Below are 26,747 nucleotides of genomic sequence, written 5' to 3' on the forward strand. Positions count from 1 at the left end.
TATACTCCCAACCTTTGGGTGAGTCTGTATTTGTGGCTTCCTATGAGGTATTAAGGCAGATGGGGGGGTCATTTCCCAGATGTTACTTTCCATCAGTTTTGCATCCACCTTTTTGGACAAAGCCTAATTTACTCAAGCCTATGGCTTCCTGTGCTGTGGTAAAAAGATGAAGTATTGGCAGGGGGAGGTTCTGTGATCTGGCCAACTGCAAGTAGAAGCAGTATTTGGAGAAAAAAAGGAAAATTGTTGAGCCCTAACGGATGCCTTTGAACCACCTTTCAAAAAGGTCTCTGTTTTCCACGAAAAGCTACAGTGAAGCTAATGTTTCTGTTATGAAAGCCCTCTGCTGCAGTTTCAAATGTCGGCTCTTTTTTTTTCGTTTGTCTTAACCACAGCAAAGGCTAACTCTATTTTCTCTCCAGGCTTACCGGATCAGGGATTCTTCCCTGAAGATGGCTGTTTATTTTGCTGTAACTTACCAGAAACCAAAACAGGAGGCTTTTATCGCTGCAGTTTTTAATGCAGTGAGAAAATTTTACTTTGGGCAACAATGAATTTCTGAATCACTAGTGCCTGAAGCTCCTCTTCGCAGGATTCCATTCTCCACCCTACCCTTTAAGTCACTTCTGGCTAGAGGCGAAACTAGGCACGTATCAAACCCCTAAGAGATCTTCTGCGAGTTGGAGTGAAAAAGGAAGAGGTGGAAGGCAAGGGGCAGGGTTAGAACAGAAACCATTTTGCAGCCCAACTTGGGCACTGAAATAAGCATGATAACCAGTCAACGTCCTGCGCTCTTAAGACCCGTGGAAACGACCAAGGTCGGTGGTGCAGGCCTTTTGAGGGAATGTGCCGAGAGGGCAGCGAACCAGTCCGGGAAGGAGACCGGCGTTGGCAGGCCCAGTTTAGGCATTCTTTGGCAAAACAGACCACACAGGACCTTTCTGGCCCCAACCCCAAACTGGAAAACTGTCTCCTCCTCCCCTCCCTTTTGTTTGGGGGGGCGGGGGCTGTGGTTCTCCTGGAACCCCAGCTCACCTGAGTCCTCTGAACTGACCGCTCCCCCGCCCCTGAACCCCCAAACACCTTACAGACCCAGCTTGAGCGCAGGACGCCTTAGCTTCTCCGGCGCGGAAGGGACCCGGGTGAGGCGGCCCCTTTCCCAGAAGGGTGCAAACTCTGCGGCCGGCTGCGCGGGAGGCTCCCGCTTCCCCGCCTCGGCCCCGGGCGCGCAGGGTCCCGGGGAGAGCGGGCCGGGGGCGCGGGCGGGGCCGGCAGCCGCAGAGCCGGGCGCGGCCGCGCGCGAGCTGCTGGGTCACCGCGCGGGCCCCGCCGCCCGCTCCGAGGAAGTGACGACTGCGCCGTCCCGAGAGCAACAAAGTTTGAGTCTGCGGGCCGCGCTCGCCTGCGCCCGGCTCCCCGCGCCCCCGCGAGCGGCCTCGGGATCCAGCGCCCAGGTGAGCCGCGGCCTCGGCGTCCTCTCCACGCCGCCGGGGCGCCCCCCGGGGCGCGGCGACGTTCCAGGGCCCGGGCTGGTCGCGCGGGCCGCGCTCGCGGGCGGGGTCGTGGCGGGCCGGGCCCGCGCCGGGGTCCGGGGAGCGCTGCAAGGGAGGGCCCTGGGCCCGGAGCGCGGCGGCCGGGGTCGGGGGTCCGGGGCCGTGTCCGCGTTGTCAGCTGGTTTGCGGCGGGACTTACACCGCCAGGACTGCAGCCGGGCCCGCTGCAGGCGCCCTTGGCGAGAGGAGGGGTGCGCGGAAGGGCCTTCCCCGGGCCAGCGCCTGGGGCTAGCCCCCTGCCCGCAGCCCTCCAGTCCCCGCGCGATGTTTCCCGAGGAAACGTGCTCTTTCTCTTCAGCTTTCGGTGAGGTTGCAGGAAGGGGAAGTTGAGGGAACTTTCCCCCCCACTTTTATTTACCTGGTCTTCCAGTGACCAAGAGCAGGGCAACTGCTCTGCTTGGGAAAACAAGATTGGGAAAAGAACCCTCCTCATTTTCGGAAAACAAAACCCGAATTGTTCCCAAAGCTCCTTCAAACAAATCCCTCCTGACTCCCTCCCCCCGTTCTACTCCCCACCTCGCCCGCAACTTGACAGTAATCGCTGAGGCCTAACACTTTGCAATTTAGCCCTAAAACTGTCAGCACACCCACGTACATATGGGAGTGCTTTATATATAAAACTCAGAAACCCTCTGACTCTGACATCTAGTTCTTTTCTGTTTTCTAAAACTGCTAGGGCTGTAGGAATGTGTTTGGGAACTTTGGTGGTGGTTCCCACCGCCCTCGGTAGCCTGGTGGCGCAGGGTTTTTAAAGAACAGCTGAGAAGTCGGTGACATCCCTGCAGAGTAACTTGTGGCTGGCGGGCCGGCTAGTAAGTGTAGCAGCAGCGGCCGGGACACGTTGTGTGCAGGAATGTGCGTCCATGCCGTGCAGACTCTTAGATGGGATGTCTGGAAGTTGAATAGTGCAGTTCGTAGCAGCAGCTTCCTGCCGGCGTGTAATTACAGCGTGATTGCACAGTCAGGCATTGTTGGCGTGGATGTTTATACACAGGCTATTGTGCAAGATCTCAGTGGCCGCGAACAAAACACAGATTTGCATTGCAAATGATCGGGACTGATTGGTGCCTGAGCTGCAGTGGGCAAGATCTTTACCCTTTAACCTTTGCTAGGTGATTTATTTCCTTGCCTTTCCTTCACCTTTGACAACTTGCTTAATGCTGGGTAGGTGGACTGGCTCTAGAGGGCTTGGGGACTGGAGTATGCCTTCCATTTCAAGAGTCTTCCATTGGAACTGAACCCTTATTTGTGTCTGCAGAAAATGTGGAATGATGTCAGCAGGAAAAGGAGATGGGAGATGGCTATCAACTTCCCTAAACGGGAAAGCTGTTTGAATTAGCAAAATTGCATTGTGCCTGAGGCCTGGTTGCAAAGAGGATACGTCAGACGTGTGTGCCTGAGCCAACCAGCTAAACTTTGAGCCTTGAAGTGCCAGCTGCAGAAACTTAGTAGATGAGTCCTTATTCCTCTATTGTGTTCTGGGCAAAGGACAAGCTGGGGCTTTAAGACTGTGTGTCTGTGACTGTGTCTGGAGGGACAGGAAGCAAAGGATTGACTCATGCACTTTTCTCCACCGGGGCCCACTTCCCAAACAAGGCCCACAGCACATTATGTGGACTGGGTGGGAGGGTGTCCCCACACCTACTGGGATGCCGCAGCAGCACAGGAAAGGAGCAAGCCAAGCCTGCATGTGTGGAAAGAAGGCAAACAGGTTCTCCTTGAAGGTCTCAGAGGTGGTTAATTGTAGTAGAGGGCTTTAAGACACAAACAGTATGCACTAGATGTGTGCAGGGCCATCCCTACATCCCGATTCCCAACCTTCATGCTCCCTGCCCTAAGAAAAGGCCCACACAGCAGTCCTGTGCCCCTTGGTGTAGCTTGTGAGTGGGAACTGTCGCGTTGTGTTTCCAGGGCCCTGCCGAGGGTGCTGTGTGACTCGGTGGCACCACCCCACTGCTGCACAGGGACAGCCTCTGCACAGTGTGGCAGGCACCCAGGGCCCTGGCACGCTGGAAGTCCCCCACGCCTGGCCTTCCCCCCAGACAAATAACTGAGCCTCACCTGGAGGGAAAATGCTGTTTTGTTGTCTTTTGCCAGCTGCGTGTCATGGGCACAGCGACCGTTTATCAAACCAAAACATTACGGCACAATCACTGGCAGGTACCTATGTTCTTCCAGGGACTCGAGGACAAACAGGTGCAGTCAGGACATTTCTGGAAAGTTTGGGACATACAGACACAGTTGTCACAGAGGAATGAGGGTTAGAGCAAAAATACCACCAGGGCAGGAGTCACGACAGGTTGCATAACCCCCTGGGTTAGGTGTTTTTTTTTTAAATGTTTGGGCTTTGAATGAACTTGACTGTCAAGGTCCTGCTTAGCTGCATCACCCCGCCAGGACTGCTTTAGTGAGGGTCTTTTGGTCCTCAGGGCTCGACATTTAAAAAAAAAAATTTTTATAAAACATTCTTCCCCTGCCCCATAACCTCTGATCTGTTTTTTGTCTCTGCGATTATGTTGTCATACAAATTTTGTCCTTAGGTGTCTTGCTTATTTCATGAGCATGTTTTCAGGGTAATTCCACGCATGTTTCATAACTTCACTCTTATGGCAGTAATACTCCATTGTGTGTATGTGCCGCATTTTATTTAGCCACTCATTTGTTCATGGACAGTTGGTTGCTTCCAGCTTTCGGGTATTGTGAATAATGCTGCTGTAAACAATGGTGTACACATATCTGTACACCACCCTGTTTTCATTCTCTTTGGGTTCATACCTAGAAGAGGGATTGCCTGATCAAATGGCAATTCTTTAACTTTCTAAGGAACTGCCACGTTGCTTTCCACAGTGGCTGCAACATTTTACATTCCCACCAGTAATACACTAGAGGTCCAGTATATCGGCATCCTCTCTAACACTTATTTTCCTTTTTTTATAAAAATAATAGCCATCCTTGTGAGTGTGAGCTCATTGTGGTTTTAATTTGCATTTCCATGATGGCTAATGATGTTGAGTATCTTTTCATGTGTTTACTGGTCATTTGTCTATCTTCTTTGGAAAAATGTCTATCCAAGGCCTTTACCCGTTTTTTACTTGAGTTGTCTTTTTGTTGTTGTACTGTAAAAGTTCTTTTAATATTCTGGGTAATAAACTCTTATGGGATATGAGGTTTGAAACTATTTTCCCCCATTCTGCAGACATTTTTTTTCCACTTACTTGATAATTACCTTTGATGCACAAAAATTTTAAATTTTGATAAAATCAAATTTACCGTTTCTTTTGTTGCTTGTGCTATTTGGGGTCACATCTAAGAATCCATTGCCAAATCCCAGGTCATGAAGATTTTCCTCTATATTATCTTCTAAGAGTTTTATAGTTTTAGCTCTTATGTTTAGGTCCTTGATCATTTTGAGTAGACCAGTGCTAGTCTTGAGGAACAGGGGAGCATTGCCTTTTGACCCCAAAGGAAAGCAAGTTAGGAGTTTATAATCCTTTGTGTCCTTGTAAAACCTGCAGACCAAACGTGCCCAGGGACCCTTCAGGAGTGTGGGGAGCTGAGGGGAGGGACCCCTTGCAAAGACACAGAGAAAGAAGGAAGCTAGACTCCTTTGAGTTGTTCAGCCACCTACCCAGATCATCAGTTCAGCCTGACTTTTGTGCATAACCCGGGTCTTTCTTGTTGCTCACTCTGCTTTGCTTCTGCATCCACAGACATTCCCAACTCAGTGTAAGACCGGAAACTTAGTCCCGATTTCCTCTCCCATCTTACGTAAATGCTGATTTATGGCTTGAAGTTGCTGCCTGTCCCGTGGCCCCTGAGCAGCCTCGCCTGCCTCCTTACTGTACATAATTGGAAAAAGTATTGAAAAAGCTCTGATTCAAAACTCGACAGATTTTAAGAAATTGTTTTATTGTTTTAAGAGGAAAAATTATTGGAGATTATCAGAGAACTCAGTAACTCTGGCAAAAATCCCAAGGTGTGGCTGAGAGACTAATGGAGAAGACCCCTGGAATAGAGTGGTCTTAGAGTGAAGGCCCTTTTTTGCCATCCAGGCCCAATATTTGTCTTTCTATTCATCGGTCTCCCCCTGACTGCCTTGTTCCTGACACCACAATCCAGTGTTTTGACATCACAACTAATCTCCATAAAAGGAGGCGGTACACACCCAGCCAAAAGAGGGCATTCTAGACTCTAAAGACACAGCGCTGCAATTTCCCAGAAGCTGTGGCTGGTAGTTTCATCCAGCAACCTTGTTTCCTTCTCTGAAATGTGCCCCCCCACCCCAATTCATTTTTCCTTCTCACTGTAACATCCCCTTGTGAGACTCTTAAGCCGCTTCTTTCCCGCCCCCGTCTACATGACAGGGCAAATGGTTTACGACTTTCTGCCTCAGTTGCCACACACAGGGCTTTTGAGTAAGCCTGGATAAAGGGCTGCTCCGCAGTCTCACTTGAAATGCCTGTTTGCACAGGTCACTCATCTGCTCAGAAACCTTCAGTGGCTCCCCACTGCCTGCCTGGTAAGGGTCTAACTCCTGGGCTGGCAGTCAGGACCTTCCACACAGGATTCTGGCCTCTGCTGTTCATCTGTCCTGACCTATGGCTCTGACCCAATGACCCACTCTGTGTGTTTGTCCAAACAGCTGGTGGCAACCATCCCTGCCTCCCCTCCTCCACAGAATTTCCCCTGTCCCAGCCTCCGGGCTGCTCCCAAAACTCTGGTAACATGCACTGAGGCCCATGCTGAGGAGACCTTGAATTCTAGCCTGAGGATTTTCAATTTCTCCTCTGAGCCCTAGCTCTGATCACACCCACTCCAGTCAGCTCCTTAAATGTGCCTTTGCAGGGGAAAATATCACTTTTCAACCTAACTGGACACCTCTGTTTTATATCTTTGTATGTCCAGGCCCAGCACCCACATAGAGCAAGTCCTCAGTAAATGTTTGGTGGTGGTGGTACAAATAGCGGTGGTCTCTGCATTGGCACACCACACCCAAGCCCGACACCGAGGACCATGGCTCCTGAATTCTGGATATTTGCCCAACCCTGCCTCCTCCTGCCCATCGGTCTCTCTCTGGCCCCTGATTTTGTACCTCTCTGTTCTGTTCCATTTCCGGTCCCCCTTCCCCTGGGTACCTAGCAGTGTCTGTCCAGCGTGGGCACTGGCCCTCCTTGTCCTGAGTTGGGCCCTGTTTGTCTTGCCCCAGGACACCCGATGCCTCAGCATGGTTTTGGGGATGGGAGTGGGGAAGCGGGTTCATTACCTGGGTCAGCCTCAGCTTTCTGGAAAACCAGACTGATATGCAGAGATAGGGTCAGCTCCCGGGCAAGGCTTGTGCAGGGGACAAAGAGATGTTGGCTTCCCAGTCGGTCGCAGGTTTGTTTAGTCCAAAGAGGTATCGCATCTATAAAATATGTTAAACTATACAGCCTTGGGAAGGTCCTGGGTAAACACTAACATCAGGCTTGCCCATAGGAATTCTGTTCCGGTTCTCCTGCGGTGAGAACTTCCCTTATAAGCGAGGTTATTTTTTTATGTATTGAGTTACCATTTGGAGACCATAAAATGTACCCTATAAGTTAGATTTTTTTTTTTTAAAGATACATAGATCACACAAAATGTTACATTAAAAAATATAAGGGGTTCTCATATACCCCACTTCCCACACCCCCCACTCCTCCCACATCAACAACTTCTTTAATTAGTGTGGTACATTCATTGCATTTGGTGAATACATTTTGGAGCACTGCTACACAGCATGGATTTTAGCTTACATTGTAGTTTATACTCTCTCCCAGTCCATTCAGTGGGTTATGGCAGGATATATAATGTCCTGCGTCTGTCCCTGCAATATCTTTCAGGACAACTCCAAGTCCCGAAAATGCCCCCATGTAACACCTCTTTTACTCTCTCCCTGCCTTCAGCAACTCCCGTGGCTACTGTCTTCACATCAATGATATAATTTTTTGCATTGCTAGAGTCACAATAATTCTATAGTAGAATACCAGTAAGTCTGCTCTGATCCATATTTTACTCCTCCATCCTGATAAGCTAGATTCTTAAAAAAGGTTTGGGAGAGTAGCTGCGGCTCAAGCATTTGGGCTCCTGCTTCCCACATGGGAGGTCCTGGGTTTGGTTCAGTGCCTCTTAAAAACAAACAAAAACCAAACAACAAGCAAACAAATGAAAAAACCAACTCAGGGGAGCCGATGTGGCAAAAAAAGTTTTGTTTTATTTAAGAATAAAATCTGGTTGAGTCTTTTTTTTTTTTCTTCTTTAGTTTTCTATTTTGTACATGAAAAGGTGGTTCAAAATTCAAAAAGATGTATTAGGTTATACAGTGTAAAGCAGGGGTTCTTAATGAGGGGTCCATGAGCTTGAATATTCAAAAAAATATTCTTGTGGGGACGTGTTGGTGTGGGTGTGATCTATTCATTAAATAATACACAAAATGGTGTAGACTTAGTGAGGGGTCTGTGGTTTTCACCTGACTGGTCAGGAGGTCTGTGGAACAAAAAAAGTTAAGAAGCCCTGGCATAAAGTGACTTCAATGTGGACAAAAGAGGAGAATGTTAATTTATATAAATATGTATATAAATGCAATAAAAATCTGTTTTAACGTTGAAGGAAGGAAGACCTTCTGAAGAAAAAGTCAAAGCCCAGAAGCCATAAGAAAATACTGATAAATTTGATCACATAAAACTTTGAAAAAATGAATTTCCCATTCTCTAATGTCCTTATTTCTTCAATCCTTTAGCGTCCCACTCATAGGCAGCTATACTTAGTCACTTAACAGCCACTCTTCCAGAGATAGTCTATTCTGATAGAGGAAAATATGACTATATAAATGAATGCTAGAATGCTATATACATAATTCTATACCCTGCTTTTTTAACTCAGTATAACTTGGGATTGCCCTACATTAGTACATATAGAGCTGCCTCATTTTTTCCAATAGCTCAGTTGTATTCTGCTGTAGGAAAATACTATAATTTATTTAACCAGTCTCCTGTTGGGTTGATTCCAGTCTTTTGCTACTACATACAACGTAGCAGTTAATGTGTTGAATTCACTTTTAATTGAAAATTCTTAATGACTATATATGGATAAAATTGGGATTTAAATAAAAACTATTTCTGAAAAGTTATGTATAAACAGAATTTTAATAAATCAATATCTTTCTATCTGTTGTTTCATAATGTAATCAACTTTTAGAACTTGGTGGAAACTTAGTGACCATATCATCTGGCCTCTGTTTTATAGTATCTATAATAACATGATCTCAGAGAATCCTGTGGTTAAGTTTCTTTCATACATGAACAGAATTTAAAGCTGGGAAGGGCGGGCACCTGTGCTAATGCTCTCATTTTTATTAGGGCTCAGAGAGGCTAAGTGACTTCTCTAAGGTCACACAGCTGCTTAATGAAAGAGTCAGGGCACAAACCCCACATTCTATTTCCTTTGACTATCTTGCATTGACAAGCTTAAGTTACGGGTAATAACCAATTCTAGCATGTTTGTTTGTAACCAAGACATTTATCTCTTCAGTTTTCTTCAGACAGTACACAAAAACTTAAGAAACTTAAAAAAACAAAACAAAACAAGTCAGAGGGGGTGGCATCTTCAAGAAGATATTGGGACACATGTTTATGACTTCTTACCATTGTATTATCGAATAGCAGCTATTAAACTGTTGATTCTTCAAAGCATTCTGTTTTCCTTCTGTTATTCAGGCTTTTGATGTAAAGTTTAGGAATCGATTGCCTAATATAAGGTTTTTATAATTCTGGTTCTTACATTTATGTCATTAATAAAATTTAAGGTAATTTTTGTATATGGTGTGAGGTAAGGGTCCAGTTTCATTCTTTTGCATGTGGACAGTGAGTTTTCCCAGCACCATTTGTTGAAGAGACTGTTCTTTCCCCAGTGAGTAGACTTTGGTATCCTTGTTAAAAATCAAAAGGAGCGAATGTTGCTTAAGTGGTTGAACGCCTGCTTCCCATGTACAAGGTCCCAGGTTCAATCCCTGGTATCTCCTTAAAACAAACAAACTGCTCTCATTGGGGAGCAGGTGTAGCTCAGTGGTTAAGTGCCTGCTTCCCATGTACAAGGTACTGGGTTCAATTCCCAGTACTTCCTAAAAAATTTTAAAAAATCAGTTGGCTTCAGATGACTTGATTTATTTTTGAACTCTCAATTCTATTTTGTTGGTCTATCTGTATGTCCTTGTGGGAGTGCCACACTGTTAATTATTGTAGATTTATAAGTTTTGAAATCAGAAAGTGTTTGTTCTCCGACTTTACTGTTTTTCAAAATGGTTTTTGGCTATTCAGAGCCCCTTTGCCCTTCTATATCAATTTGATGATTGGTTTTCCATTTCTGCAAAGAAGGCTATTGGAATTTTTAATTTTTTTATTAAAATTTTTTCTTATTCCCCTCCCCCCCAAGATAGCTCCCTTGTCTGTCTGCTCGTCTTCTTCAGGAGGCACCAGGAACCAAACCCAGGACCTCCCATGTGGGAGTTGAGTGCCCAGCTGCTTGACCCACTTTTGCTCCTGGCAGCTCGTTGTGGCTTGTGTTCTTTAGGAGGCACCAGGAACTGAACCCAGGACCTCCCATGTGGGAAGTGGGCATCCAATTGCTTGGGCCACATCTACTTCCCCTGGCTGTTGCAATTTTGATTGGTATTGTATTGAATCTGTAAATTGCTTTGGGTAGTATAGATTTCTTAATATTATATCTTCTGATCCATGGTCACAGGCTATCTTCCCATTTATTTAGGTGTTCTTTAACTTCTTTCAGCAATAATTTGTAATTTTCTGTATACATTCTTGATTAAATTTATTCCTAGATATTTTATTCTTCTAGTTGCTATTATAAATGGAATTGTTTTCTTGTTTTCCTTTTTGGATTGTTCATTGCTGGTGTATAGAAAAATACACTGATTTTTGTATGTTGATCTTATAGCTTGCTACTTTGCTGAATTCATTTATTAGGCACAGAAGCTTTGATTGTTTGGGATCTTCTGTTTCTAGGATAATGTTATCCATGAGTAGGGATAGCTTTACTTCTTTCTTTCCAATTTGAATTCCTTTTATTTCTTTTTCTTGCTCAATTGCTCTGGCCACAACTTCCAATACAATGTTGAATAGCAGTGTTAAAAGTGGTCGTCTTGCCTTGTTCCTGATCTTAGGAGGAATGTTCTCAATCTTTTACCATTGAGTATGATGTTAGCTGTGGTTTTTTTTTTTAATATATGCCCTTTATCACGTTGAGGAAGTTTCCATCGGTTCCTAGCTTTCTTAGAGTGTGTGTGTGTATGTTTAATGAAGAAAGGTGCTGACTTTTGTCAAATACCTTTTTTCATTCATTCAGATGATCATATTTTTAAAAAATTTCATTCTATTAATTTGGTATAACACAGTGATTGGTTTTCTTGTCTTAAACCACCTCTGCACTGCTGGGATAAATCCTATTTGTTCATGGTATACAGCCCCAAAGTCTTCTAACCAGCCTCAGTTGACAGCAAAATTACCCAGTGTTTTCTGAGTGTAGAAAATGGGTTCCCCTTCCTTCCCTTCCTATTCCTTCCCTGTGGCTAAAGTTGAATGTTTGAATATGCAGGAGTTAAATGGACAGAAGAAGAATTTCCATTGTCTTATGCCTTGTGGGAGGATCATGGTAGCTCTAAGTTAGGAAATAGCCATATGGGTTTAAGGAAGAAAAATTCTTAGAGTTAAGCAGAGTGTAATGGAGAGGAGATCCAGAGTAGGCTTTTGTAAACTTCATTCAGTAAGAATATTCATATTCAAAGTAGTTGGACTTTAATATAGATTGTCTTTAACCTCTAATGGGTTTTTTTTTTTTTAAGGAGGTACTGGGGATTGAACCTAGGACCTCATACATGGGGCACAGGCACTCAACCACTGACTGAGCTACACCCACTCCCCTCTAATGGGCTTTAAATTTAAAAAAATTAAAAAAAATTTTTTTAATATACTTAAAAATTTTTTTTTATAAAGATATTTAGATTACATAAATGTTACATTAAAAATGTAGGGGATTCCCATATGCCCCGCTCTCTTCCCCTCCCACACTTTCCTATATTAACAACATTCTGCATTAGTGTGGTACATTGTTATAATTGACGAACACATATTGGAGCATTGCCACTAAATGTGGATTATAGTTTACATTATAGTTTAAACTTTCTCCCACACAATTTTGTAAGTTATGACAAGATATATAATGGTCTGTATCTGCCATTGCATAATCATTCAGGACAATTCCAATGTCCTGAAAATGCCCCCATATTACACCTATTTTTCCCTCTCCCTTCCCTCAGAACATCCTGTGGCCACTGCCTCCACATCAATAATAAAAGTTCTTTTGATAGAATAACAATAAGTCTATAGTAGAATAACACTAAGTCTACTCCAGTCCATCATTCATTCCCCAATCCTGAGGATTCTGGAATTTCCATTGTCCCATGCCTTGTGGGAAGATTATGTTAGCTTTAAGTTAAGAAATAGCCATATGGGTTTAAGCAAGACAGACTTATAGAGAGGAGATCCAGAGTAGGTTTTTGTAAACTTCATTCAGTAAGTATATTCATATTCAAAGTAGTTGGACATTAGTATAGATTGTCTTTAACCTCTAATGGCTTTTTCGTTTTTTTTCCTAAGGAGGTACTGGGGATTGAACCCAGAATTTCATACATGGGAAGCAGGTGCTCAACCACCGAGCTCTACAGTCCCCTCTAATGGGCTTTTTTTTTTTTTCTTGTGTCGCTTGTGTCAGCTTGCTGCGCCTCCTATCGCTCCAGCTTGCTGTCTTCTTTAGGAGGTACCGGGATCTAGAACCCAGTTGCCTAAGCCACATACACTTCCCTCTAATGGGCTTTTTTTTTTTAAAGATTTATTTATTTTTTCTCATTCCCCCTTACCGCCTGTGCTAGCTGTCTGCTCTCTGTGTCCATTTGCTGAGTGTTTTTCTGTGTCTGCTTGTCTTCTCGTCGTCTCTTCAGGGAGCACCAGGAACCAATCCTGGGACCTCCTGGGACCGCCAATGTGGGAGAGAGGCACTCAGTCCCTTGCGCCACCTCAGCTCCCTGGTCTGCTGCATCTCTCACCATCTCTCCTCTGTGTCTCCCTTTGTTGCATCATCTTACTGGGCCAGCTCTGTGCGGTGTGGGCTGTCAGCTCCGTGGCTCAAGCCCTCAGCTCTCTGCAGTGCGGGCCAGCTTGCCTTCTCCGGGAGATCCTGGGAATTGAACCCAGGGCCTCCCATATGGTAGATGGGAGCCCAGTCTCTTGAGCCACATCCGCTTACCTCTAATGGGCTTTTGAAAGTTGCCATCTGTCAATTCTTTCACATATCCTTTATAGGCTTTTTTTTTTTTAAATTGAGGTGAAATTCACATAACATAAAATTAACCATTTAAAATGAACAATTCAGTGGCATAATGTTGTGCAGCCACCACCCCTACCTAGTTCCAGGACATATTCGTCACCCCAAAAGAGAACCCCTACCCATTAAGCCGGCATTCCCTATTCCTCCCTCCCCCTGGCTCCCTGCAACTACCAATCTATGTTTTGTCTCTGTGGATTTACCTATTCTGGCTATTTCATATAAATGGAATCACCCAATATGTGACCTTTTGTGTCTGGTTCTTTTACTTGACAGAGTAGGTTTTATACTGTAATTGTATCGCCTGGGATTGCAGATGTAGGATCTAAGCTTTGTGTGGGGCTGGGAGAGGGCAGTGCTCATGTGTAGCAGACCACTTCCTCTGCTCTAAGACCCTAGCCTGCCGTGTCTCCTCTCCTCTCCCCTCTCTTGTCTTCCTTCCCCAGACTCTCTATTGCAGGACATTGCAAGAAGCCTGCAAGGAATCTATCAGTCTGAATCTTATCTAGTTCCTTGGCAGGCCTCCCACCAGCATGTGTTTGAGACCACATAGGAGCCAATAGCCACTCTCTGACTCCCACTTCAGAGGTGGTGGAAAGGCTCAGGATTCCCTCCACTTCTCCAAATAAGCCATGCGGACCTACCCAGCTGGCACTGAGGATCTGACTTCCCTGGTTATGGAGAAAAAGAAAGTTGGCTATAGCAGCAGCAGTGGTAATCCTGCCCATCGTGGTTTACAGCATGTTTTCCCTAGTTTTTCATATACTTATTCTTGCTGCATGCATTTAATGAACCTCCTCCTCTGTGCTTGTCTTTATGCTATATTTTGGGGATACAAAGATAAAGAAGATCCAGACCCATTCCCCCATTTGAGGTACTTGTGGTCTGTGAGAGAAACAGATATGCACAAAAGCCAAGAGAAGTCAAGTGCCACAAAAATTAGTGGGAAAGTATTCAGGAGTCTGCTGGGCTCAGAGGAGGGACTAGTTACTTTGTGGGATCAGGAGAGAGAGTAATGTAGGGAAAGGCCTAGGATGGCCCCAGGGCCTTGCATTAGTACCCATGTTTGGTGAATGCTCTAGAATTAATGAATGAGGGGCTTTCTGGAGGAACTGGTGTTGAGGCTAAGTCCTGAGAAACAAGTAGGAGTCTACCAGGTGGCAAAGAGTGTCAGGGAATTCCAGGTGCAGGAAACAGCTCGGTGGTGGCCGGAAGTGTGACTCAACAAGGTGGGGTGTGGATGCAGCCCTGGGTGGGATGGGACCTGCAGGGCAGGCAGGGGCCAGGCCGTGGGCCAGTCATTCATGTCAGCTGGGAAGTTTGCACCTTGTCCTGAGGGCAATAGGGAGCCTCTGAGGACTAGGCAGGCTGTGTGTGTGTGTGTGTGTGTGTGTGTGTGTGAGAGAGAGAGAGAGAGAGAGCGAGAGAGAGAGAGATATGATCAGATTTTCTTTTTGAAAGATCTTTCAGCTGTGGTGTAGAGGACTGACTGGAGATGGTGTTAGATGTGCAGCAAAAAAACCATTGAGATGTCATGGCAGTCATCGTAGCAGGATAGTGAGGCTGAGCCAGAGCACTTGCTTTGGGAGGAGAAGGGAGAAATAAGTCAGATTAGGAAGGTGTCTGGGGGATCAGGTTGATCAGGAACCAACCGAACGGATGGAGCAAGAGAGAAGTCAAAGGGTTTGCCCTATTTTTTGCAGGAGAAGGAGCAGGTTTTAAGGAAAAGATAAGGAGTCTAATTTTGGATATGTTGAATTGGAGATACCTGTGGGACATTCAAGAGAAATGTCCAGGAGGCAGCTGGACACAGGGTGTGGGGCAGGAGATCCCCAAGAGGTGGCATGGCAGGGCAGTGTTGTCCCCTCACCTATATAATCTGCTAACCCTAACTAAACCGCTCCAAATAAACATATTGTCTACACAAAAATGATTACTTAATTGTGCAGCTACAGCTTGAAGACAAGTTCCAGACAAACCTGAGAAGTCCCATTAGCCCCCTCTCTCAGACTTTCTGGAACAGACATTTGGGAATGACCAACACATAGCGTGAGCGAGCTGGAGCCAGATGACATCACTCAAGGAGAGCATGCGGGGTGGTGTGTGCGTGCGTGTGTGTGTCAGCATTTAAGGGGTGTGGTGTAAGGGATGTCAGCAACAGAGACAGAAGGAACTGACAGTGAGGAAGGAAGAAAACCAGGAGAGCATGGTGTCAGGGAGTTGAAGGAGGAGGGAACTTTACATTTGGTGAGGACAGGGACCATGGTTTTGTGCATACTGGCAGAGTGCATGGCACACGAAAGGGTCTCCATGATTGTTATCAAATTGAGTTGGAACTGACCAACTGTTCATCAGAGGGGAAGTAAAAGAAAAAAAGAGGACTCAAAAGAACGATTGGTTTAGAAATTAGGAGGTTATTGGGGACCTTTGCCAGAGGGGCTTATATGATTTAACCTCCCTGTGAAATAGGTAGAGCAAGGTATCAGCTGCCTCGAGGGTTGAAGTGACATGTGCAAGTCCTACCCAGGTCTCCGACTCCAGGGTAACTTCTCTGTTCGTGGGAAAATAGGGAGGAACCCAAGGGAAGAGCCTAAGAGAAGAGGGAGGCCTTTAATTTCTGCTATCGATTCTCCAACCTGGGGCATCAGGTCAGGCCCAGAGCCAGGGTAGATTGTATATTGTTATATTAGCATGTATGGCATTTGTCCATCTCTGTGATGAGGAGGTGCTGGGTCTGCAGCCTCTCAGTTGCTGTGTATGGGTTTTTTAATTAGGAGAAAATTTGATTAGGAGAAAAGCTGGAGGCTTGAGCACAGGCTTTTGTCCCAGGGGCCACAGGAACCAGTGTGGAGGTGGCAGGACACGCTCGGATAGTCCAGGTCTTAAGTCTGCATACAGCAGAGGCTGACTCTCGCTGAATTTAGCAGAAAAGGGATTTATTGGTAGGATATCTTTTTTTATTGTTTATTTATTTTTATTATTGTCTTTTTAAAGATAAATAGAGCACACAAAATGTCACATTAAACAACGTAAGAGGTGGTAGGATATCTTATGGCTTACTGAATGACAAGGAAAGCCAGAGTACAAGGCTCAAAAACTGGGCAGGGCCCATGGGGACGTGGGTGCCTGGAACTAAAGTCAAGGTGGCTGCCGACTGGGCCAGCCTAGGTCACATGCCTGTGTTCTCCATTTGGGGGTTCTGAGGAGCAAGGCTTCATCTGCCTGCTACAGCTTGCCTGGTGGCAGGTGGATCTCTGCCTCCCACCGGGACTCCCTGGATGCACATACCAAGCAGGCAAAAAAAACCATAGAACCTGGAGACCATTTGAGCCCTTTCCAAATCCTTTTTTCTCCACCTGAGCTTCAGGATTCTTAGAGGTACTGGAGATCTGAGCATTTCATTAGCAATTGGATTTCTCCTCTGGAATCGGAGTGATTCTGTTGGAAAAAGGAGGTCATCCCAGCATCTGGAGCCTCCCTGCACACTGGATTCCACTTGGAAGACTTGAGCAGCACCTTGTAAGGTCAGAGGCCCAGGCTTGGCTCTCTTGTGAACAGGCTCTTACAGCTTGAATTCTGTTTCTCTTCCATGGTTGGGTAAGATTTAGAAGGCCATGGGGTGTTCGGGAGATGCTACCTTGGTTTTCAGACTAGAGTTTGGAGTTCTGGCTTCAGGATTGGTTTATGGGACGATTGAGGTCCCTCGGACCCAAGTTGTTGAGAAGACAGGTGCAAGCACCTTCTCAGTTCTGAAGATGTCAGCGCTGGAGCCCAGGGCTTGGAGCGACCTCGTTGAGGTGCCCTCCCAGTATGTTGCCTGAGAGAGAGCTAAAGGAGCTAGACCTCTGTCTGCCTGGGGTCGCCAGCATGTCCAGGCACATCCCTACCCAGTGTCCTCATCCATAAAATGAGAGGTGTCGGGTTAGGTGAGCTCCAGCTCCCTTTTATTTATTTTTAAATTAATAAACATTTAAAATTTTTCTTTACTTAGAATGACATTAAATATCAAATAAAAAGCACTATGACAAGTTGAGAGAGAGACCATGAAAGGAAGGAAAAGCTTTGTGTTTGAGTACTTTAAAAAAATTACATATATAAAACAAAATTTCCCATTTTAACTATTTATAAGTATAAAATTAAGTGGTATTACATTCACAGTGTTTAGATACTATTACCAATATCCATTACCAAAACAGAAACCCAAACCATTCATTACCCCAAAGAGAAATGCTGCAGGCATTTAGCAATAAGCCCCCATTTCCCTCTTCCCCCAGCTGCTAGTAGACGCTCTCCTTTCTGTCTCTGTGAGCTTGCTTCAGCCCTTCTTGCCCCCAGATCCTCTGGTTATAACTCTTTGAAGTGAAGGCACCTTGACTGAAGTCTTGGTCATTTAGTTCCAATAACCTTTAGACAAAGGCATTAATTTCCTTAAAAAAGAAAAAGACCATTTCGAAGTTACTAGAATCTTTGCTCTTGTGACTGCCAGTGTTCCAAGAGTCTTTTTCCCTCTTGGGAAAAAGTATGCAGGCTGCAGCCTCCGCAAGGGGGGTGTCATGAGTGGGTTTTGCCACCCTGGACTGGGCGAGAGTCCTATGTCTTGAGGCTTGGTGACCAGTGTGGAGTCAGGATGGCCCCTGGGAGGGCAGGAGCAGGGGTGTTCCTGGCCAGTGTTGGCTCTGGCACAGTTTGCACTGAATTTGCTCATTCTATCTGGATTAAATGAAATTGCTTTAAAAGCAATATTGATGGGTAGATGGCGTCACTTGGGGCTTGAGCTGCTGCATGTGGATATTGGAGAAGATGGCCAAGAACAAACTAAGGGGGCAGAAGTCCAGGAATGCATTTCATATAGCCAGCCAAAAAAACTTCAAGACTACAAACAAAGCAAAACTAGTTTCCACAGATCTTAAGAAGATAAACATTGTGAATGATGAAAAAGTTCACTGAGTAAATAAAGCTTTTATAGATACACAAAAGGAACTTGCATCTTTCTCAAAAGGCCTTTGCCTTGAACCTCTGCAGAAACAGCCAATTCCTCAGCAGTATGATGAAAAGAAGCCAGGTAATGTTGACGAGGCTGCAAGATTAATGGCTCAGTTGTAATACAATAGTGATGCATCACATTCCAAAAAAAAAAGACTAATAAATTAAATGTTTTATACAAAAACAAAAAATAAAAGCAACACTGAAGGATAAGAAGTCTTGAAGAACCTGACATATTTTACTAAAACAACTTTGATCAGAGCAACAAGGCCCTCTTGGGTCCCATCCCACCTTTCTGGCCTCTTCTGCCACTCCCCCTTCCCTAGCTCGGCTCTCTCTTTTCTAGCTCCCTGAGGCTCTTTCACTCCTTTGTGCCTTCACATATTGTTGTTCCCTCTGCCCTCCTGCCCTCTTACTCCTGGCAGATGCCTGAGGACCCAGCCAGAGGTCACCTGCTTCCATGCCGCCTTCCTGAGCCACCACCTTGGGATTTCTGCAACTGAACATCCCCCCCCTGTGGGACAAGTTAGTTGTGGATGTGCCTGGCCCCTCACCACCCTAGAACAGTTCCTGGCACACACCAGGTGTCCCAGCATGGGGTCTGTGAGGGCAGTCTGAGAAGATGCGATGGGGCAGTGGGCAGGCTGGATCCTCGCCTAACGACCCTGAGATCCCGTAGCACCTGCTGGTGGAGTCGCCACCTTTGTAGCTCTGCTGCTCCTCCCAGCCTGACAGGAGACTCTTGTGAGGGTGGAAACAGTTTGGAGACACAGAGCCCAATACCTGGTCCTCCTACATCCAGAGGAGGACCTCAGGGGACACCAAACACCTCCACAGAGAGGCAGCCTAGGCACTGGCGAGGAGAAACTGGTTTAAAGGTGGCAGAGACTTCTCTTCCCATTGCCCCACCCTTGAAGAAGGATAAATCCCGGACTTCCCTTAGTGGAGCCCCTAGTTCTCACTCCTGGCACTGTTGCTTGCCTTTACGCAGAGAAGGAACTAGGGAAAATGAGCTGGCAGAGCAAGAGAGGAGAGATTGGGGCTTGACTGAAAATGAGAGCCCTACTCAAGTCTAGTCACGAGTGGCCCTTCCTGTTGGAGGGGGAAGAGGAACAGAGCTTCCTGTCAGCTATCTCAGCGTATGGCGGGAGCCCCAAAGCAGGGCTTAGGGTCCCAGTTTGTCTATAAAATGAAGGGGTTAGATGACATGTGATCCTTTCCTGCTTGCAAATTTCCCAAGCCTGTGAATGGAGCCCTGACGGGTGCTGTCTGCAGCCACCTGGGCCACTTATGTTTATGTGCATCACATTGGAACTGGGGTTGTCACTCGAAGGCTTTCCTGTTGTTGACCAATTATATGGGGTCTGTCAGCCACTTAGTGCTTTTTAAAAAAATTGAGACATAGTTCCCATATACAATTCAGTGGGTTTTGGTATATTCACAAGGTTGTGCAACCATCATTACTATCTAATACCAGAACATTTTCATTATTCCCAAAAGAAGCTCGTACCCATTTGACTACTCCCCATTGTCGCCTCCCTTCAGCCCTGACAGCCATCAATCTGCCCTCCAAGGTGGATGGAATTCGAGTCTTTCTACCACATCTCTTGCTTCTCTTTCATCACCCCTCCACAGCAAATCAACTGTTACCTCCAACATTCATTCAATCAGAAGGCATGTACTGGGGAATCCTGATACACTGGGGAGCGGGGAAAAGTGGGTTTTAATGAAATAGTTCTAAAGTTTTTTGTGATGATGAATGTACAGCATTGTGATTATCCTAAATGCATTGATTATGCACTTTGGATAGATCATATGGTATGTGACTATATCTCAATAAAACTGCTTAGTAAATAACTGCAAGAATAGTCAGAAATAGCTATGTACAGCAGGGGGAACAGAGATTGAGAGGTAAAGAATTTTCTTGTCTGCTTTTTGTTTATTATTATTGAAATAATGAAAAAGCTCTATAATGATTGAAGTGATGAATGCACAATTTTATGATTATACCAGATACTATTTATTGTACACTTTGGATGAATTGTATGCTTTAATAATAATTATCAATAAAACTGATTTGTTATGGAAAAAAAAGAAAGAGTAGACCTTGATTGGCAGGATGGGGAGGTTTCCCAGTAACTCACACATAACAATATTTTTAAAATGTAGAACTCAAAGCCATTAAAAAATATGCCAGTTTCCTTTTTACCTATTAATATTACACTTGGGAGTTTGTTCTAAGGAAATAATTTTAAAGAGGAAAAGAGCTATATGCACAGATATGTATAGCAACATTGTTTAAAATAGCAGAAAACTGTAAACAGCCTAACTGTTCGTGTGATTATGTAATTCATGACACCTAGACTCACTGGAGTATTATGCCATTGTTAAACTAATATGAAGATGATGTTAATTAATGGGAAAATGTTTAGGAAATTTAGTAAAAGTAAAACACAAAATTGCGTATATACCTGATTAAAAAAACTGTATAAGTTGGTATAATGTGAAAACTGGATTTAGATGAAGAGGTTATGAATGCAGTATCTGTGTGAAATTGCTTTAGAAATAAATATATATAGAATGTGTGTATATATACGCTTTTTAAAAAAAATTTTTTAAGGCAAGGGCTTAATATATCAAAGTCTTTGGATCGGGGTGGGATGGAGGCCAGGGGGAGGGACTCCTAGCCTCTCATCTGTTGCCACCGGGAAGAAAGAACTGCTCTGTCTTATCAGTCACCCACACTACAGGGGCTGGAGGGTTCAGATTGGCTAACTGGGCCTTTGAGTAACGGGAAACCTGCCTGCACATGACTTCCCGTGCTTGCTCACTGTATAATTGCAGGGTTCCTGGCGTGGACTCAGCCTCTGGTGCCGGCGACCCCCAGCTGGCCTGAGAGCCCCAGGTGATCGTGTGCACCCGGGTTTCCAGGGAGGCGGCCCAGTGAGCACATGTGGCCCTTGAGGCTGAGCGCTTAGCCGCCCACTCACCTCGCTGCTGCCTGGTCCCGCAGGGGGAGGGAGCTGATGCTTCTGCAGCTTGAACGGGCAGCGGGGCTGGTATTCTTTGCACACTGACCTCCTACAGTCCCACCTAGCCCAGGTGAAGCCCTTGTGCGTGTCTTGGGTGTTTACAGATTGTGAGTACTTATTACAGTATTGAAACTTACATTGCCCTTTACCGATGCCTCCTCCCCAACAGCCCCCACATCCATCCTGTCCACCTCTGGCTTAGCAGGCAGGGCCCTCTGCCACCCCCTCCCTCCCATCCTGCCATCTCTTCTCCTGGGACTTGTGACTGCAGCACCTGTGTGGCCTGTGACTGAGCGGCTGACGGCCTTCTCACCCACCTGTGGCACCACAGAGCCATGGGATGCCCAGTGAATGGCCTTCTCACCCACCACTCCCCTTTTCTTCTTAGAGGGTCCTTTTTAACATGTGCAGTGTCTGTCTGGAGAGCTGTGATCATCCTTTCCCTGTGACCCAGGCAGGAAACGAGACTTCTCAGTGTTTTTCGGAATCCTGAGGATGATGGGAGCTGGAGAGCCCTGGGTGTACCTTGAATGGGCAAGTTGGAGCCTGCTCACAGAAGCCACTGGAACAGAATGTGTGCGTGGGGAGATGTCCCAGCCCTGCTGGGTCTGATTATCTCAAGCATATATTTGCTAAAGCCAAATTCCAGAACTGTCAAAGAATTGGAGTTTTTGGCTCTGAGATGAGGCTGAGTAGGGTAGGGCCGTGCAGTTGGAGGTTTGCCAGGGTCAGGGAGGAATCCACTATGTCTGGAGCAGGCACGTGGAAAGAGTGAGGGCTCAGGGCTCAACAAGGGGTGCTCAGGCCAGCTGCACATCTTCTACCACACATCTGCTTCTGTGTGTTTGGGGTGGGCGCTATCCACTAACTTCCCTAGCGTCACCTTCATTCCGAAATGCCCTGGCTCCATCCCCATCCCCCTTAGTGACAATGAGCTTACTCCAACCTGATCGTTTTTTGGCCTGGTGAATTTTGCCAGCTGCCACAGAATCTAAATAACAAGCTCATCTCCTTGAGCTCAGGGCCCAGCAATAACTGCTGGTCTCACTTCCCTAATTTAGGGATCACGTGTGTGCCCCCAGGGTTGTCGCAGCTCAATTTCTTGAAGCTTGAAACACATTTCCACAGAAACAATGCTATAAATGGTGGTTGGGTGCCTAGGCTAGCCCACAAAGAGCCCTGGTGTTACCTCAGAAGTTGCTGAAATACAGTATTAGTAAAAGTGAGAGCGCAAATGCAGCAGTAAGAGTTAGCACCCGGCAACACTGCAGGTTAAATGGTGTGGGTTTATTTGTGTAACTGTTTCTTTGCAGAGGGATAGGTGTCTTTCCCTTCCTGATAAGGGGAGCTATAGTTCCTGCTTCTGAGGCCCTCCCTCTGCCCCAAATTATAACCCACCTTCTCCACTGCACATTCCTTCCCTATCAAGCCATGGGTCTGGGGCTACCTGCCCCCCCTGGGGCCCTGGGCCAGGGTATTTTTATGATGAGGAAATTCTCTTTCATGGCCCTTACCCTATTATTGTTGTTCTTGATCACAGAATAGCATTACACTTTAGCTAGTTACACTGTTTAAAATTCTCTTCTGATTGCTGTAATGTTCCTGTGGAAGTTTTAACATAGTTGTAAATCCACCACGACATATGTGTTGATTTTGTCACGTAACATGATTTCGTCAAATGGTTTCATGAACCCTTTTGTATTTCATTCTGCTACCGTAATCTGAATCGATTTGAATTTTTTGGCTAAATATAGAGGTACGATGAGCATCTTTTATAAAAAACACCACCGTGCTGATATTTTAGATTATTGTCATGGGATGTAACTCCCTGATCATAATTACCTGGTAAAAATCTTAAACTCTTGCGACACAGCCAAATGGCATTCTAGAAAGACTTCAATGGTTTATAGTGGCACAGCAATATATGGACAGCTGTTTCCCTACAGCCTAGCCAACAGCAGCTTTCTTGTTTTTTTCATTTACTTATTTTCTCCTTGACTTGGACCATAATGGGACCTTAGTGGTCTTCTAATTTGCATATCTTAAATTGCTGCTGAGCCTGTACATTTTTGCTCTTGATGATTTACTGGTTGTGTTTCCTCATGTGTCAGGCCATGCTCATCTCTGACTGTGGAGCCTCCCTGCCTACATTTATCTCCTTGAACCACTTTCCTCTTGGGAAACAACGAGTGCTCTCTCCTTCTCTGGCTCCCTCCCTGGCCCCAGGCCCTGCCCTGGATCTTGACTAACAGCTCCACACCTGTTGGTTCACCACCTTAGCCACACTGCTCTTCTTCCTGCCTGGGACTGATGTTTTGGGGCAGGGGTGGGGAAAGAGGGAGCGCAAGGGACAGATCCTGGGGGTCCCTGTGATGGAGGGCGGGCAAGGCCAGGGGCTTGTCTGAAGTAGATGCCTAATGTGATCTCTTGGGGGGGGATTCTGGGAGGAGCCACAGGCTGTTAGAGCTGGAGAGGGCACTGGAGTTTGGTCCAGGGGCCGTGCACACGAAGGCCTGCAGGAAATGGAGGGGGTGGGGGAGGGATGGGACTGAGTGACTGGCTTGGCATAAGAAAACAGCACACGTGTGATAATAAATGACAATGACCCATGGTCTAGGAAGGGGTGGGATCTGTGGAAAAACTGGGAAGTTTAAGACCCATCCCTGGGCTAAACCCAGCATGCTGCTACTCCTATAGCAGTGCTGCTCTTCCTGCTGCTGCTCCCATGGCAGTGCTACTCCCCTCCCACTGCTGCTCTGCTCCATCCCCATGGAAAGAGTTAAATGTGGGCGGTCTTCCAAGTTTTTCAAGACAAGCCAGATATCCTGATTTTTAGTTTAAATCTCCTGATTTTAAAATGTTGGCAGTAATTCAATTTGATGAAAATAAGACACAAATTATGAGCCAAATAAAATGCACATGTGATGAGAATGGCTTGTGAGCCTCCGGTCTGTGACCCCTCAGTTAACTTTGTGGAAACAAAGGCCCAGAGAGGTTCTTTAGCAGAGAGAGGGAATCAGACAGTCCTGGGTCAGATTCCATCTACATGACTGTGGGGGAGCTGTGCAGCCTTTCAGGGTGCTGAGTGGATCTAGTGGGTTTGCATCATATTGAGCCTTTAGTAGATGCTCAACAAATGGGTTAGATAGATCCTGTGTAGGGTCATCTAGAAAATTAGAGGAAGAACTAGGCTTAGAACTCTGCTGTCCTGACTCCAAGTCACTCATTGCTCATTTCATATCACATTGGTCTACTTTCATGGAAATTTATTTGGACACAGGGGTTCTTCTGATTCCTGGAAACTGCAGGTCACTTTATGGGACTTGATTGCCTGACAATGCTTAGCTCAGATAACAGGGCCTCACAGTTCTGTGGACTTTGCACTGCGGGCTCCAGAACCCAGGAGATTGAATTTTAGTGATGATGATGATGATACCCTACACCATTGAACTTATAAGATCCACCATCATTTTATGTACAACTAAGAAAGAGGAAAGTGCTGCTAATTAAACTATGACATGCTATCAATTTTAAGATGCATCCTGATTTCATGGGGAAATGGGCATCTTGGAATCGGTGACATAGAGTAGTAATAATATTAGTAATATAGTCTCTTACATTTGTTTTACACGTTATTGCTTACCTTAAATTTTCTGTTTTTTTAAAAATTTTTTAAAAAATTCTTAAGGAAGCTTTACGATTACATAAATGTTACATAAAAAATATAAGAGATTTCCATATCCCACACTTCCTCCCCCTCTCACACTTTCCCACATTAACAACAGCCTTCAATAGTGTGGTATTAATACATTTGTTATAACTGGTGAACCCATACTGAAGCATTGCTCCTAACCATGCTCCTAACCATGCACTACAGTTTACATTATAGTTTACACTTTGTCCCACACAATTTTGTAAGTTATGACAAACAATGGCCTGTATCCATGACTGCAGTGTCATGCAGGACAAATCTAATGTCCTGAAAATGCTCCCATATTATACTTATTCTTCCCTCTCTTGTCCCTCAGAACCTCTGGTGGCCACTGCCTTTACATCAGTGATAAGAGTTCTTCCATTGCTAGAAAAATAAGGTCTATAGCAGAATAATAATAAGTCTCCTTTAGCCCATTTTTATTCCCAGTCTTGAGGATTTGGGGATGATGATGCCCACTCTACTTCTGATTGAGAGGAGGCTTAGATCCCACTTAAATTTTCATATATATCATTTCATTCATGCATTTATCGACAAGCATTTCCTGGTCACCCACCATGTGTAGGCACCGATAGGATTTTGTGGTGACTAAGACCTAGGCTGTCACCTCTAGGAGCTCTGATCCTGGTAGGATGACAGTGGAGTAAGCAGATGTAAAACAATCTGTAGATGATGCAGTAAAGATAGCAGATGATTCCATGAGAATTCAGGGGAGAGTGTGACTATCTTGATCCTTAGCAAAGCCTGAGACAAGGATTTGGGCACATGGGATTTATTGAGGAAGTGCTCTCAGGAGAAAGGGAGTGAGGGAAGTAGGGTAGAGCAGGGGAAGAGGCTAAGCAAGGAAAGATGTGTTGAGCTGGAGCTGGCCACACATGCTGAGCCACAGGGAGCCCTGGAAGCATGAATTGCACCACAAAACTGGTCCTACCTGGAGGCCTTTTGGACCCTTCCCCTTGTGGGTGCAATCTCCCATCTAAGCCTCTCTTTAAGAAAGGGGCAGCTGTGAGCCCTTAGCAGCCAACACTCAGCAGCTGAGGGTCCATGCAGCCCCCAGATAAAGGGGATCTGAGAGGGCTCCAGCTGCACACACTCCAGTGGCCTTCTCAGTGTAGGAGTGAAGAACGGCTGCCCAGAAGGGCTGACGTTAAGCTCGAGTCTGGTGGGGGACCTGGGTGTGGGTTTGCCCATGAACCAAGGTGGGAGGAGCAGGAGGAGAAGCGAGTGAAGGAGGGAAGGTGAGAAGGCATGTGCTGGGGGAACTTTAGGTTGTGTGGAATTTGGGGTTCTTGAGCAGAGTGGTGGAAGTAGGGCTGGGGCTGGGGCTGGGAACTGGGGCAGAGCCGGATTATGCAGGAAATGTAAGTGCCTGGCTAATAGCCTCAGCCTTTTGCAGTAGATGGGGGTTGCTGCGGAGGAACTTTTAAAAAGGGTTCTGATCACTTTGATGGCAGTGTGGATGATAGGTGTGCAAGATTAAAGCCTGGAGATCAGTTAGGTAAGGAAAAATGGTAGCCTACACTTAGAAAAGACAATGTGTGCCAGGCACTCTTTTAAGCACTTATCACCCCCATTTTGCAGATGAGAAACCTGAGATAGAAAGCGGTTAAGTAGCTTGTAAAAGGTCACCACGCTAGCATGAACCAAGATTTGGACTCAGGCTCTGCTCTTAACTTGTACACTTCCATGAATATGAATTTTGGATTCTAGTCCTTGATGTATCAGCACTTGTTTTCATTAAAAAAGCATGCTTTCAGCATGCCCGATTGCACACACTGGGTCTCTGGGCTTCTCTGTTCCTCCAGGCCAGCTGCTGCCAGGAAGGAAGCTGAGCTCCAGAGAACAGCCAGTGAGGGCAGAGTCTGTCTGGGGCCGGTTCTGCAGGGGACATGGAACTGAGCTGAAATGAGGCCTCAGGGAAGCTGGCAGCTCTGCCTCTGTGAAGAGAGGGCGTTTCTGCCCGCCCTGGCAGCCACACCTGTTTCTTCCTCCTCCTTATACGAGTTGACTCCCAGAGTGACAGCAGCAAGTGGGGATCTCTGCCCGGGCGCCCTCTCT

At 45.9% G+C, this 26,747-nt stretch overlaps 1 protein-coding gene across 1 annotated transcript in view; it reads left to right on the forward strand.

The window, feature by feature from the left end:
* The first annotated feature begins 1,257 nt into the window (after positions 1-1,257).
* Positions 1,258-26,747, forward strand: part of MIDEAS (mitotic deacetylase associated SANT domain protein) — a 72,326-nt gene continuing 46,836 nt past the window's right edge. Inside the window, exon 1 of the mRNA XM_004455123.4 lies at positions 1,258-1,454. The gene's annotated coding sequence lies outside the window, so the exon portion shown is untranslated. The remainder of the gene's footprint in view (positions 1,455-26,747) is intronic.

The sequence above is a fragment of the Dasypus novemcinctus genome, chromosome 3 (assembly GCF_030445035.2).
Source record: "Dasypus novemcinctus isolate mDasNov1 chromosome 3, mDasNov1.1.hap2, whole genome shotgun sequence".
NCBI lineage: Eukaryota > Metazoa > Chordata > Mammalia > Cingulata > Dasypodidae > Dasypus > Dasypus novemcinctus.